This window comes from Grus americana, chromosome 16 (genome assembly GCF_028858705.1).
Source record: "Grus americana isolate bGruAme1 chromosome 16, bGruAme1.mat, whole genome shotgun sequence".
NCBI classification, from domain to species: domain Eukaryota; kingdom Metazoa; phylum Chordata; class Aves; order Gruiformes; family Gruidae; genus Grus; species Grus americana.
In genome coordinates, this window is record NC_072867.1 from 6,254,686 (window position 1) to 6,270,645 (window position 15,960).

The 15,960-nt window shown below is 38.0% G+C and overlaps 2 protein-coding genes across 5 annotated transcripts in view; one reads left to right on the top strand and one right to left on the bottom strand.

Annotated features, from left to right (window-relative positions):
• RSPH14 (radial spoke head 14 homolog) overlaps positions 1-15,960 on the bottom strand; it is a 95,791-nt gene that overhangs the window by 22,364 nt on the left and 57,467 nt on the right. The gene's annotated exons all lie outside the window — the stretch shown is intronic.
• Positions 1-15,960, top strand: part of GNAZ (G protein subunit alpha z) — a 67,468-nt gene that overhangs the window by 4,550 nt on the left and 46,958 nt on the right. For 2 of the 4 annotated variants that reach the window (XM_054844577.1, XM_054844580.1), the window contains one exon: positions 5,812-5,854. The exons of the other annotated variants lie outside the window; for them this stretch is intronic. The gene's annotated coding sequence lies outside the window, so the exon portion shown is untranslated. The remainder of the gene's footprint in view (positions 1-5,811; positions 5,855-15,960) is intronic. 4 annotated transcript variants of the gene reach the window in all.

A 15,960-nucleotide genomic window follows, 5' to 3' on the forward strand; every position in this document is an offset into this window, starting at 1 on the left:
TAAAAGGCAATTAATCAGACTAGTTTTTGACCACTGCCTTAGTGTGAGAGGAACTGACCTCTGGAAATGACTCTTCTCTTCACTGCCTACAAAGGAAGCATGGAGTGACTAGCACAGAAGTAGCCACCTACATGCGTATGCTAAATCTGGACAGATGAATCCCACTCCTATTGTCTATATTGTAATGTTTAACTAATCTTAACTAGTTAATTATGAAGATATTTTCATGGTTCACAATAAATATTGTAAGTAATAATACAGTTGCTACTCCCTACCTACCAACCCTGTTTTCTTTGATAGTAACTAGGCTAGCACACTGGTTTCTTCCTCTAACTGTATCTTAACAATGCTATTGTATTGTGGAGGAAAGACTTCACTGAAACAATACAAGTAATCCAAATCTTTTATCCAGTTTTTCCTAGTACTCCAGGCAGTATTCTAGCATACATTCCCAGTGTGTTTCTACCCTTATTTTGTGTGCCTGCTTTCTATATTTTCAAACCTTATCTAGACAATGTGTAATAACTACCTTTTCTTCACAAAACACATAAATGCAAATACAGTTAGACAGCATATCAAGTGTTGATGCACAAATGCAGTTGACGCAGTTGTGTTGTGGAAGGAAAAAACAATGCAACTGAATTGTAATCAATTCAGATGAAAGTGTCATGGCATAGTAACGAAAACACAGCTGGATGTTTAGCTCTGGCGGGGCTTGCTGTTTAGATGGGGTATGCACCTGGTTATTATACTTCCTCCTTTAAAAGAGAAATAGATGTATGATTCAAAGGATACTTGCGTATCATCTAAGGGAACATCCTTCTGAAAATAATGCAGCTTGAGATACTACATTGGTTTTTTTTTTACATAAAAAGTTTATTCTCTGGATATTTACCGAAGTCATATATCCAAATATTTGGAATATATTAAGAAAATATTATTTCATCTGGATATATAATATCCACTTGTACATAAAAGTGAATTAGAGTGGGGTTTTTTCAGTTTGGATGTCTTATGAGGAAAGGAAGTCCAGGATATTAGCTGCTGACCTTCCTGAGTGTTTATGCTATGGGAGAAGATTCAAATGAATTCTACATAAAAGTTTTTTTCTATATAATTTAAAGCACTAAAATCCAACAGTAAATTAATGCATATGATGCTAACCAAATCCATTCTAAACTAAAATATACCAGAATAAACACTGTTGCACTAGAGCATCTCTCTATATTGCCACTGAGTTGATAGTGTCTCACAAAATACCTTTGTTGCAGCTGGATCTTGGCAGGAAGATTTTCTCTCAAGATGCCTTTCTGTGCCTGGCCTTTTAAATTTGGCAGAGGCAGGGTGCTATTATAGAAGCCATTTTGTAATGGGCAGATATTTTTATATTCTTACAATTGCTAAGAACCTTTTGAGATTTCATTTTGTATTGCTCAGCAATGGTAGAATTTCACCTTAATCAGTCATTTCAGAGACATGTTTTTAACGTCTATTTTAATACATTTATGTCCATAAACAGATAAACTTACCTTAATTTGTAATTCAGTGACATTTATGTTGGTATTTAAAATTCTAAGGCTAGCCTACTTCAAAATTGAACAATTCTTCCATTATCATATTGTTTCTGTTCCCTGACTATGCATAAGTCCTCTGATTATGTTTCCTGCTGTGAACGTTCCCAAAAGCAAATCTGAACTTTGTCTTGTGTCTGTGATTACATAGGTGTGTCAAGTTTGCTTTTTGCAAATGTGCTCACAAAAAGAAATAGAATACTGAAGACTTTATGTAATTTTTTTTAAGTTACAGGAACAAATTCTTGGCTACTAATGTCAACAATGTATTAATTCAAGGGCTTGGCAACTGTTGTTTTAAAAGCGGCAAAGTTTTAGGCTGATGTGCACATCAGTGCATCTTACTATATCAGTACAATATTCTTTGATTTCACAGGTCAAGTAAATATATAGTGGTCTAAACAAATGAAAGTATCAGGTATCAACATCAACAAGAGGTAGGAATCTGTGACTTTTAACACTGCAAATTACAATTCTCCATTTTCCCCACGAGGACCGATGGTACACTGCAGTCCTGAACAGTGCAATTCTACCTAATAGAAGTTAAAACACTGATAAAATAATAACCTACCATATAGACAAAGAACTGAATTATTGGTTCTGTTATAGCCCTGTTCTCTGTCAGTGCAAGCAGGTTATAAACTAAAATTAAATGTTTACAGAGGATATTACCTTGGTCTGTGACGAGAAAAGCCTCTCTCCTTGTGTTGTGGCCTAGCAACTCTACCCTTTTTCCCACTTCTGCAGTCAAGGAAACCAAGAACAGCCACTGATATTGTGGCCTCTTGGGATCATACCTGGAAACTGCTCTAATTCATGCTGAGATTTAGGCAGCTCCAACCCGGCTCTACAATGAAGGCTGGATCACGAGAAAACATTTCTCCCTATTCAGATCTTAAACTGCAGATCCCCTATTCAGATCAAGACTAGGAGTATCTGAGTTTCTTGGTATTTTTGACTAATTCATGTTGCTTTTCTAGTTGTGTCTTCTGATACTGGAAAGCAATGAACCCCAAGTGGAAAAATACTGCAATATCCTAATTTGGAAATCATTTAGGCATTATAATTTTTGTAAGAATTGATCTGAAGAAATGGGTGATGCCTACTATAGCAAAAGTATGCTTTAAAGGGTAAGTTGGGCACACAGTCACATGGAACTCTGTGAGTACCTTTAAGTACTGTGAACTTAATTAACAAATGGTGGGAGAACTTCTCAGTGAGCAGGACAATCACCTCCCTTCTTACCTCTCAGAGGTGTGAACTTCATGAAGTTCAGCAAGGCCAAGTGCAAGGTCCTGCACAGGGGTCAGGACAATCCCAAGCACAAATACAGGTTGGGCAAAGAATGAATTGAGAGCAGCTCTGAGGAGAAGGACTTGGGGGTGTTGGTGGATGAGAAGCTCAACGTGACCCGGCAATGTACGCTTGCAGCTCAGAAAGCCAACCATATCCTGGGCTGCATTAGAAGAAGTGTGACCAGCAAGTTGAGGGAGGGGATTCTCCCCCTGTACGCTGCTCTGGTGAGACCCCACCTGGAGTACTGCGTCCAGCTCTGGGGTCCCCAGTACAAGACAGACATGGAGCTGTTGGAGCAAGTCCAGAGGAGGCCTTGAAGACGATTAGAGGGCTGGAGCACCTCTCCTATGGAGGCAGGCTGAGAGAGTTGTGGTTTTTCAGCCTGGAGAAGAGAAGGCTCCAGGGAGACTTTATAGCAGCCTTCCAGTACCTGAAGGGGGCTACAAGAAATCTGGAGAGGGACAGTTTAGGGCGTAGAGTGATAGGACAAGGGATAATGGCTTTAAACTGAAAGAAGGGAGAATTAGATTAGATACTAGGAAGAAATTCTTAATGTGAGGGTGGTGAGGCACTGGCATAGGTTGCCCAGAAAAGTTGTGGATGCCCCATCCCTGGAAGTTTTCAAGGCCAGGTTGGATGGGGCTTTGGGCAACGTGGTCTAGTTAAGGGTGTCCCTGCCCATGGCAGGGGCTTGGAACTAGATGGGCTTTAAGGTCCCTTCCAATCCAAACCATTCTAGGATTCTATGATTCTCTCTGAGTAGTTCTACTAATGACATTATCTTGAAGGGAATTTCAGCCAAGTGAAATTCACGTGAGTACAAAGACAGCAAGGTACTTTCCAATGATCCTATACTCTACATTGCTTCTATACTTTTCGGCCAGTCTTTCATAAGAATCAAATGGAAAAGCCTGACCAAACAGAAGTTTATAGTACTCCACGAAAAGGACCTATAAGATAAAAAAGCAATTAACAATTACCCTGTATCACCTATAGGACTATGAAGAACAGGAAAAAAAACCTGCTCAAGAAAATATCTGTATTGAGATGTTTAAAAAGTAATTTTAGTTGGTATTATCAGGGCAGTGGCCAACTGAAAAAGGCAAGAGTTCTTGTTCTTTTCCATTCATGGGAAAACATGGGTCAATTGTCCATGAAAACCGACAGAGTTCCCATTCCACACCCAGCCTGTAAGTCTGAACTAAAGAGTTTTTATTAGGCTAGAGATGCCTCCCTACATTATTCTGAATAGGATTACCCAAATGAGCTGACTGGAGACAAGTTATAAGTTTGGTTGTCAGAATTAAAAAAGGCTAAATTTGATTAAAATCCTGAAAGAATGTAGAAACTCCTGCTGATGGTATGACTTGTTATTCCTCACCGAAAATAACTAGGGAGTGAAAGGATTGAGACACTTTCCTTATTCTTGGTGTAAAATCATTATTGAATAACATTGTCTTGTGATCACAACTAATAAAAATGGCATTAAAAGTGTTCCACCTCATATGGGCAGCAAAATGTTATAGAATAACACTAGGCAAATATCTTAATTATTTCCAAAAATATTTTTTAAAATAAAATTTGAACTTGCTTTGTCTATTTGGTTTCTACATGTCAGAGCAAATGACACGTGCATAGTCCCCAGAAATTAACCTGGTTTCATCTACTTTATAGTGAAACATGAGAATATTAGCAGAGAGGATTTTGAATGTATTATTGTCTCAAACAAATATGGTATTTAGGTATCTCCGTACAGTACCTTATTCTTGGTGTGCGTTTTTCCAAATACAGGTAGTCTGTGATTTATCAAAGCTTATCTGTATGACTGTAACTTTGGATTTTGGATATTTTATGTTTTCATGATTTATCCATCAAGAATTTTTCATAGAACTCATCGAAAGCTTATATAAACAAGTCAATTCAAGAAAATAATAAAGTGCTCATAAATATTTTTTTAAAGGAGGCCAGATGGAATGCTGTCAATCTATGCAGCACTGTTCTTATTCAGCTATGAGATATGATGTGCAAAAGGAATTTTTCTTAGACATGTTGTTTATTATGTCTTTACCTATGCCGTGAAGAAGATCTATATTTGATGGAGTTACATTAAGAGCATATCAATCTCATTGTTTACTTGATGCCTGCATCTGTTTTGTCAGAATCATCAAATATAGATTGCATATTTTCTAGGATGTAATTTAAAAGGATATATTTTTTCAGTTACCTAGTTATAAAAATCCATAAGATTATTTTTCACTACAAGTATTTTCTTCAGCTTGTATTAGGATTGGTCAGAGGCAAGCAGAGATCAACAGAATATAAACAGTAGAAGGTCAAGATTAAAAGATTTCAGAAAATAATGCAGGTGTGCAAAATTTCTAGGATTTGGCTCTTCCTTTTAACTTTCACGAAAGCCTTTAGAAATTTCAGCCTTATGGATGAACTCCCCCCTGACCAACAAAAAAGATGGGAAGGGACAGTTAAAATTATTTTTCTACAGGGCACACATGAGAATCTTAAAAAAAAATTGTACCTCTTAAGAACTGTGAAAAAAAAGGTCTCAGAATAGTCAAGGAGACACAATCGGTATTATGATGACAATCTACTGTCTTGTTCTGCTATTTCTATGCCATTCCTGCACCTTTAAAAGAGCAAAACTACTTAAAACTTTTACTGGATGTTTTGCTAATGCATGGAGCCTTCGGTGGGCAAAAAGATGACAAACTGTTTGCTTTATTCCTCCTGAACTATTTGGTGCAAAATATACTTTGGGAGGAGAAGACTGCTAGTTAAGTGTGTATGTCAGTGACACCACATCTTAATGGGATTGCTGCCAGCTGGAAGAAATTGAAATAAAATTTGAATTGCTTTAAGGTGGATTGGGCTGAAAGTTAAGTCAGCTGTGAGCTCTTTAACCATTGCTTTCTTTTGTGCTTTTTGCTAGAGGTGGGAAGACACCTTATTGGGCAATTGCCTAGAGTTGAGAGGTAAGAAATTTTATGTGCCTTGTTTTCTGGAATGTTTGTAGCTTTTTGGGTTTGTGTTGGACAATGAGTTATTCTCTTACTACTAAGATGCATCCTGTGAGGAATTTTTCAGCCTTGTAGCAATGAAGATGCAAAAGCTGTTTAAAAGTCACAGATGGCATTAGAAGGCAGTACCCTTGTCATCTTTTCTTAGTTACAGTACTGACTCTTGTACCTCACTTTAAAAGTCTTGAGGTATGTATGCTGTAAATAAACCAAAACATAACAAAACCTGTGCTTTTAAGCACCACTATCCTGGAAGGCTAGAAGTAATTAACAGGCAAGAAATGGTATGATACTTAACTAGTGGTACCTGACAACCAATCACTGAAAATGCAGAACCCCCCACCTCACCCCTGCTAGGTGAGTAATCTTAGTGGTCTCAGAGGGGTCCTCATACTCTTTTAACAAAGATTTCAAGATAAATTATTGTTCTGCTATGCATTGTGGATATTGGCCCTCACTTGGTAAATCTGCTTTGTGAATTTGGAAGCTGGAATCTGTTCAGTTGCAATGACTTTTGCACTGTTTTGTCCTAATATGCCTTGCTGAGAAATTTGTGTATGACCTTTCCACTGAGGTGTGGATACATTCTGAGTAACCTCTAGCATGTGTATTATTTCTTATCCTAGATCTGTGCCTGTTTCTCATAATTGTTACAACAGTATCAACAGCAGATTTTTAGTGAGCAAAAAGAAATTGAATGATAAGTCATCAGCTTTTTTCTCTGCCTATCTCATGTGTGTGAAACGCAGAATGCTAACTAATTAGGAATATATGGCTTCCTATCAGTGGTAAAATTTTAGCTTTATGTGCCACCTTAATAGTAGGATACAGTGTTGCCATAAGTAATTTTTTCTAGAAATACTAGAAATGAGAAATGAATAACTAAGGATCCACTGCTGAATAATGAATAAACTAAAGGCTCGATTAGCACCTTTCAGCTTTAAGATAATTTTAGTGCCACAGCTATTTGAGTCAAGAAGAAATGTCACTGAGAGTAAAAAGAACAAAAGAGGAACCATTTGAAATGCTGTTGTTAAACCTGTACTGTGTGGTTATAGTCATACATTTGTCTGGTTTGTGAAACTCTCATTTAAGCTGTTAGGACACCTGATGCAGAAAAACCTGCAAAATTAACTTTTATTACTATTAACTGTAGCAGTAGATCATGTATGTAGTGTCATAAATCAACCTATCAGTTTTCAATATTTGATTCAAGAGCCTACTTTAAACAAAATGAATGAAACAATAAGGGTCACCAAATGGTGAGCTAATTAATTAGGTAACTTGAAGAAGAGGAGACAATTCTAGTTGAGGTGTGATACAAAATGGAAACTTTTCTGACCTCAACATGGAACTTGTACAATAGGAGAGACAGATTATTTGCAGAGAGAATTTAAGGTCTAAAGAACTAGTAGAAATGCTGTCACGGTTTTTAGTAAAAATACAGAAATTGTGGTTGCATGGCTAGGGATTCTGCAGGACTATAGGGAATAAAAAATGTGTAATGAGGAAAAAATCTGAATGCTGAAAATGTCTTATATACAACACAATTTTGAATACAAGTAGTAATTGCTATCTTCTCCCTTTCCACACACACATGAGTACTAGCAGTGTTCATGGAATAGTCTGGGTTGGAAAGGACCTTTAAAAGTCATCTAGTCTAATCCCCCTGCAGTAAGCAGGGACACCTGCAACTAGATCAGGGTGTTAATAGAACACCAAAAGAATCATGAGTATATTACAAACATTTGAAGCTACAACTGCTAATACTAGTAGTAGTAGTACAGTTACCAATGCACGGCTGAAAAATAACAAAAGATGAAGAAAAAATGTGATTGGATTTTGGTTTATCTCTCTAGTAACAAAAATAAATCCATCTATCGTTTATGTTTCAGGTTGGGCAAAAATAACTATTTACCACCTTGTGTGAGGCTAAAAAATGACAACTTTGCACAGTCAAATCTAAGTCACGGCAGTCCTACGTTATTACAAATACCCAGATGAAAAATGCATGCAAGCTTCCTCAGAAGATGAACTTGCATTTATCAGCTCCTTTTGTTACCTGTGCAGTTTTAAAATAAATAATAACTGATATACAATACCTATTGGTATAGACAAAAATCTATTCTTAGAATGATATGAAAGTGATCCGTGATACTGAGAAAACATGTATAGCCCTATAAATATGAGAAGCCATCACGACTAGGTTTTGTCATAGCATGACTGACAATCTATGTGGTCGAATTTGACTTCTGTTCTTATAAGGTTGACTAGAACTATGAACAAATGTACATCGTGAATACCAACAGAAGCCAGGTTTGGAACATGTGCATATAGGGAAGAAATTAATCTTAAAACATGATGATACTGATAATGCTTCAGTATCTAGTAATACAGTAATTATGAGATCATATAAAATTGAGGAACTGAAAGTTAGACTATTCAATTTCATATCTATTCTTACAAAAGTTTTCAGCTGCAGGTATTCATATACAGAAGAGTATGAATCATGCACTAAATACTAAATTTTCAGCAGTAGAAGTGTCTACATTGCTGGCAGTTAGGTATTCAGTGTTTTTAAATATGTTACGTGTATTTTCATCCTGTTCAAAACTGGATACGGGCTCATTTAAAAACCCACTGAAGTCAACTAAAAGACTTCCCTTTACGGTAAGTGGATCACAACCACAGCACTTTACAGAGTTTGGGGATTTTTATTCTTATTTTTCCCTTAAACAATGACAGCGGTATTTATTCTGCTGAGGAAAAACTATGAATAGTCTCATCCCAAAGTGTCACTTATCATAGGCTGCAGTTTCACCATAACTTCTCAAGCAGAGTTTCTATCACTCATATTGTAATCTCATTTAGTGCCAAGTAGAAATATTCTTGATTTCAGTAGAAAAAAACAAGGTTGAATAAGAGGAAAAAACTAACATTATTTAAGAAACTTATGCTCAGGAGAATTTGGCGAAACACAGAATATTGCTAGAGATACTTGCACTGCTGCTCTAACTGCATTCTCTGGGTAAATTAGGCCTTCAGTCTCTTCAGATAGTTAAAGCTGCACCTTCTCTCACTTTAGTTGCAACCAATTTGCTTATTAAAAGACATTTTTGTAGTCTGATGAAAGGAATTTAACCACTCTAGTGTTCTCTAATGTCTGATGTATGTTTAACATAAGCTTCTCCTAATCCCAGTAGTTAGGAGCCTGCATGAAGCAACTCAGGTTCCTCTGGCTTGTGGTGGTGGGTGTGTAACTGCAGCTGGGGTGTAAGGAAGGTGTGATCATCCCTCCAGAAAGAGGGAACTGGAAAGAAGAGACTGGAGAGGAATCCTAGTAGCTGCTAAAACTTGACAAGGATGTTAAGTTCTTCATGGTAGCAGCAATTTGTGGGTTTTTCTTTTTTTTCTTTTTATTAGAGGGGGGTGTTGGTGAAGGGAAAATGGTAGCTAAGGAAGTTGATGCATCAGGATATTAAGGCCTTTTTGCTTTATTGTGAGTGAAAAAGAACTTTATATAGGTCTGTACAGAACTTCATCTAGATGGCAAAATGTGTAAAAAAAAAAAAAAAAAATTAGCTTAGCTTATGAAACCAGGAGCAAATTAGCCATTGTACAAGGCTGTGCTTAAACGTTTCTGGTTGCAGAGTTATGTTTTGTGAAGTAGAAGTATATCTGGTTTTTTGGATTGGGCCCAAAGCAATTTCATATCAAAACCAGAACATGGACAACTTCCTTCATATTCAGCTTATTAAAAAAAAAAAAAAAAGGTCCTTTGAATTAGAGAGTAACTAGGATAATGGCTCAGCTGTCTGAGATGTACCTGCTGAAGCTCTTGCATGCAGCAGGATTGTAAGACTGTCAAAGCTTCTGAATTTCAAAAGAGAAGCAGCATGAGACCAGGCGTAGGCTGCAGCTGTAATCTGTGCTTGGTAGCATACAAGTCCTCTCCCATGAGTCACACTTTAGAGAACACTGTGGATTCTGTTTAGCCGCTTGGGTTTTTGGTTTTTTTGTTTTTTTGTTTTTTTTTTTTCTCTCTGGGCTGCGGTCTAATACTTCTTCCATTCCCCATGTCCCCTTCTGTGGACAAAATCATATTTAATTTAAGTTGTTAAGATGGAACCTAGGAAATCCACAGTTCTGATGTAGATACCTTCTGATGTAGTTCATATGATTAATTTTATATGTGGCCCAAGGCTCGAAATTGCTCTCTACCCTACCTACCAAATTCATCCCTGATAATATCAGCTTAAGAGGCAGGGCTATAAACACTCTTTCTTCCCTTCCTTCTCTTGTTGAATTATGAATGGCATTTTAATCCACTTTTATGTCTTCTTGTGAGGCTGATAACCCGACAAACTTGCTGCAGTTTTCTTTGTCCTTCCCTAAATTAGACCATCATGAGAGTTATTTGCTTTATTCTTTCACAGTCCTGCTTTCTCTCCTTCTGTTTTCCATTTTGATCAGTTCTTTGATGGTCCTTTGAATTCCTTTATGTTGTTCTCTTCACATGCATCTCCTATATTCCTTTTCTGACTTCACTTTATGCTGATAACTTGCTGCTCCTGCATACTCATTCAACCTGTGTCTGTTTTTCTGTTTTTCCATTCACCAAGGTTCTTTTGATTTGTTCTCTGTGAAACATTACTCATTCTCTGTTGCTTAGTTCCCAGTTTTAACTGTCACATTGCCAGTCCACTTCTCCCATGCTTTCTCTCAGCCTTTCTGTGATTTCAGTGTTGATCACATCTACTGAAATTTTCCTGTATTTTGCTTTCCTCTTCCCAAAACTTTTTGCTACATGTCTTATTGCAAGGTCTGTCTTGCCAACTGCCAGCCCTGATTCACCCTCAACAATGCCGTTTCTCTTGCAAAGCCATTCTGGTGGAAATCTGATGACCCAGCTCATTTTTCCCACCATTGATTTCTTCTCTCCTGGGGTTTTTTTTTTTTTTCCTTACCCCCACTGTAATTAAATTCCATGTGTGCAGACCTATCTTTACAACTTCTGGGTAAATCCTTTCCCACTGGCCTTTTTTCTTCTCTATATAGATTTCTGCCAATGTGATATAGTAAGATGTGCCCATCTGCTCTTAGCTCACCTTTCCTTCCTCTATCACTATCCCTTCCTTCTTTTTTTCATGGATACAGAAGTTTCTTGGTTCCTGTGTTTATGTACCCTTTTGGTTTACCCTAGAAATCTTACCCAGCTTCTGTGACTTTACTCTCTCATTCTTTGCCTTAATTTTTGCCTCTTCTCTGGTTCTTTCCCTTAAAAAACATAAGCAGAACTACTGTGATTTATTTCTGTATAGAGTCTCAAAGATGCTTTCTTATCCATCATCACAGATAAAACTTGTCTATTGTTCCCATTTACTGGAGCATCTTGTTGCTTGGCCTCGAGCTTCAATCTCTGAATCTTCACTGGCTGCTTTTCCATATCACATTAAACAAACTTCTGTCTTCAGGAGACTGTTATCTGTTCCCAGGTTCTTACTAAAGATTCTGATTTTAGACCTCTGATTAGCTTGTACCTGTCACCAGAAGTCTAAACCACGTGTGTTTTTGCTCTCTTATGTGACCTTTTATGCACAGGAAGAGGAACTTCCTTTTACAAGGCTACGTTGTTACCCTGTTTCAAATCCCTCTAACTTTCTTTTGCTATGATAACTACCAAAAATTCCTTATGCTTTCACAAGCTATTGTGTGGAATAAGGTTGAATGAATGATAGGAAATTCGCCACTATATTCAAGACAAAACCTAATTTTTACTAGCTTTTTTAATGTAATAAACTCATAGAATGTCCTGAGTTGGAAGGGACCCATGAGGATCATCGAGTCCAACTCCTGGCTCCTCACAGGACCAGCCAAATCAGAGCATATGACTGATAGCATTATCCAGACGCTTTTTGAACTCAGTCAAGCTCGGTGCTGTGACCGCTTCCCTGGGGAGCCTGTTCCAGTGCCCAACCACCTTCTCAGTGAAGAACCTTTTCCTAATATCCAACCTAAACCTCCCAGCTTCATTCCATTCCCACGGGTTCTACCACTGGTCACCGGAGGGAGGAGATCAGTGCCTGCCCCTTCGCTCACCCTCGTGAGGAAGCTGTAGGCTGTGATGAGGTCTCCCTAGGTCTCCTCTTCTCTAGGCTGAACAAACCAAGGGACTTCAACCTCTCTTCATATGCTTTCCTCTCTAGACCCTTCACCATCTTTGTTGCCCTCCTTTGGACACTCTCCAATAGTTTTATGTCCTTCTTGTACTGTGGTGCCCAAAACTGCACGCAGTACTCGAGGTGAGGCTGCACCGGTGCAGTGTAGAGTGGGACAATCAGTTCCCTAGACTGGCTAGCAATGCTGTGCTCGATGCACCCCAGGATATGGTTGGCCTTCCTGGCAGCCTGGGCGCACTCTTGACTCATGTTCAACTTGCTGTTGACCAAGACCCCCAAGTCCCTTTCAGCATGGCTGGTCTCCAGTGTCTCATCGCCCAGTCTGTATGTATAGCCAGGGTTGCCCCTTCCCAGGTGCAGAATCTGGCATTTGCCCTTGTTAAACCTCATGCAGTTGGTGATTGCCCAGTTCTCCAATCTGTCCAGATCTCTCTGCAAGGCCTCTCCACCCTCGACAGAATCAACAGCTCCTCCCAATTTGGTGTCAACTGCAAACTTGCTCACGACACCTTCTAGTCCTACATCCAAGTCATTTATGAAAACATTAAAGAGAACTGGCCCTAAAATGGAGCCCTGGGGAACCCCACTAGTGACTGGCTGCCAGCCTGATGTAACCCCATTTACCATAACTCTTTGGGTCCAACTGGTCAGCCAGTTGTTCACCCATCGCACTATGTTTTTGTCAAGCTGTATGCTGGACACTTTGTCCAGAAGGATACTGTGACAGACAGTATCGAAAGCTTTTGATACTCATCTCCTTAAGCAATGGAAGACCCCTGTAACAGCAACCTCATGAATCACCTACATAAGAATTATGGTAACACCAATGATAAAAGCTAAACAGCAACTCTAATGAAGACATAACCTACACTACTGTCATCACCTGAGGTGCTTACAAAACACTGAGTGGGTACTGCAATTCGTTTGCTGCTTTATTACAAATTTTTAAATGAGTCTGATGTTTGTATGTCCCTAAAGCAGATGCTATGTGTGTTGTTTCTCCTCACCCTTGTCTAGCAGCCAGATTTTCTGCACACCCACTGTTAGACCCACTGTAATATTCTCGTAATATTTCATTCTTTATGGAAGTCTAAAGGTCACCTCTAAAATGACTGCTGTGGGAGATTCTGGTCTTGGTTAAACTACTATGAAGCACAGGCAACTCCATATGCACTCACTGACACTACTCTGGGTTTTCAGCAACACAGCTCAGAACTGTTGTATTTTTGGCTGTATTCAAGAATCAGTCAGTATTACGTACTGGTTGTGTTGATGCTTCTCACTGTTTCACACTAGTTTGCGGATGTTTAAAGTTGCTAGAACAGGTCATGATTTAAATGCCTATCAAGTGGTGATAATATTTAGGTATTAATGCTTTATAGGATTTATGTTTCCTGCTTCCTGAAGTGGGGTGTGCATAGTTAAAATAAAAATAACTGATAGGTTCTTGTGTTCTACTGTGGTTTGGATCTTAGCTGAGCTGGTGCAAGCTTCGATGCCACTACTTTAAAGATCAAAATCTATCTTTATAAAAGCAGAGGTTGAACACTTGGTTTATAAGAAAAACTTTGTTTCCACTATAAGTTCTTATGTTTCCCTAAAACTTGGATCAAGTCTATATGCTAAATTTTGACTGGGTGATATACTTACTTAGTGGTGTCCACTAGCTAACTTCTGTTTTGATACTGTTCAGGAATGTTGGATCTTTCCCAAACAATAGACAAAGATGTGATGTTTAAACCTATGAATATAATATCTCACTGCAGAAAGTCTATTCTATTATATATCAGCTACATCTAGACTACATATTGATGGGTCTATAACTATATGTAATAGCAGCAAGGAATTTTCTTTGGGTTCTCCGTTATTTCCTTGTAAAACTTCCTTGTGTCACGTATCTTTAGATGGCAATTCTAATAGCTAAGCTCAGGTTTTACATCACAGATCTGGGTATTTCTATAAAACCACAGCGCGAATCAGCAGATGAGAACCCAATGGGCCTACCAGCTGTCTTTCTGGAACATATGCTGGAAACAGTTATCGGTTGGGCTGGTAACAGTCAGTGCTGGTGATAACAAGGAGCTCATGGTACAGCACTAGTTCTGGTCAATGCCCTTCTCATCCCTTGCCCCGGTCTGAGGATTTCTGAATTTTAAAAAATGTTATCATTGCGCTAATACCTTCTTTCATAACCTTGATTGTCATGCACACGTGTCTCTGCTTACATATATGTGATGTTTTGGTTTATAATTACTTGATTTGACTTAAGAACCCCTTCCTTACTCAGCAGCTTCCATTATTCTGTATTGGTTATTGTATGTGTGGTCCTGGTCTGGATATGCAATGTATTTTAGCTAGACAGTGCTATCAATATGAATTTCTTCGCTGACCCTGCTAGTGCTCTCATTTTGTTATCTGTTACACAGACATTAACTTATTTCCCAAATCTACCTTGGGGAGTTAGTGTAGAAATGAAGCCCTTTTTTCTGAAATAGAGATTGAGATGGATCAACTGAAAAAAGATGACTTTTTTTTTTAATATTTGAATATATACAACACAGTTACTATTGAGGCCAACTATACTTGAAAACATTTTCTGATCACAAACAGTAGTATTTCAAGTTGGGCATCTAAGAAACTAATGGGGATCATATTTGATAAGATGGGCTTAGGGAGTTAATTAACATTGCAAAGAACCACCATGACAAAGAAGGGTAGAATTCAGTAGTGTCCAGCCATTCAGCTAATTAAATCATGACACTTTCTTCACTCCTCTGACTAACAGGATATGCATTTTAACTGCTGTAACAAACAAACCACAAAGACAACAGCTTTCTCTATGATCTCTTGTTCAATTATTACATCTGGCCCATCCTTTGTTCTGGATGGGATTATAGTGCCTTAATATGTAATTAAAAGTTTTGCCATAACTTACACAACTTCTGAGAACTTAAATATTCATCCTTAATATCTTTGAAAAAAATTGGGGAAATATTAAGATATTTAGAAACAAAACAATCAACTCTATCACAATAGGTCGTATGGATATCTGTACAGCTCATCTGTCAGGTTGAAGCTTACATTCAGTGAAAAGGGTGAACAACACCAATAAGTTGTTACCCTGTATATGCAAAGACAGAGGGAGTATCAGGGATTTCCACAAATACATGCAGGCAGAAAGTTCATGATCATGTTTGGTAACTTTGATTTATGCTTCTGGCCCTGGAGACACAGGCCTTATAGTAGGTACAGATTGTTTCAGCTTTTCCTTAATATAAAATCTTTTCTTTCCCCCCCTTTTTTTCACCCTTTTCCTAATCTTCTAGACCAGCAAGTCCAATTACCCTTGTCTAGCAAGTGCTTTCTTGAAATGAAATCTTTCTCTACTCTAGCTAAAACTAAAATATTTCAAGGTCTCCAAGTTAAATGTCCTGTTTTGTGAGAATGGCAAATGCACATCTACACCATAAAGCTCATCTTCTGTTGAATTTCATGTCCTCAGCTCAAAGTTTGAAGGTATAGCAGAATTTTAAAGAAAAGTTCTCTATTTCTTTTCATGTGGACAAAACAATTCATTTTTCCCTAAGCACTCTGTTCAGAAGTGCCCAAGCCATTTTTTCGTATGAAAAATTTCCCCAAACATTGATTTAGAGATAGATATGATGCAGATGCTTTCAACGTAAGTAGTTTCCCAAAGCTTTAAGTGATGGAAAACAGAGACATAATATTGCCAGCCAACTGCAACAGAAAATTGTACTATCAACTAAGAGATTGCAATAAGAAAAAAAATTAATCCAATCTTTTTCTTCCTCTGTCAGGTTTTTTCCCTCCTTTTCTTTCAGATATCAATGATTGTCTAAAGAGAATGTCAGTAACGTTTGT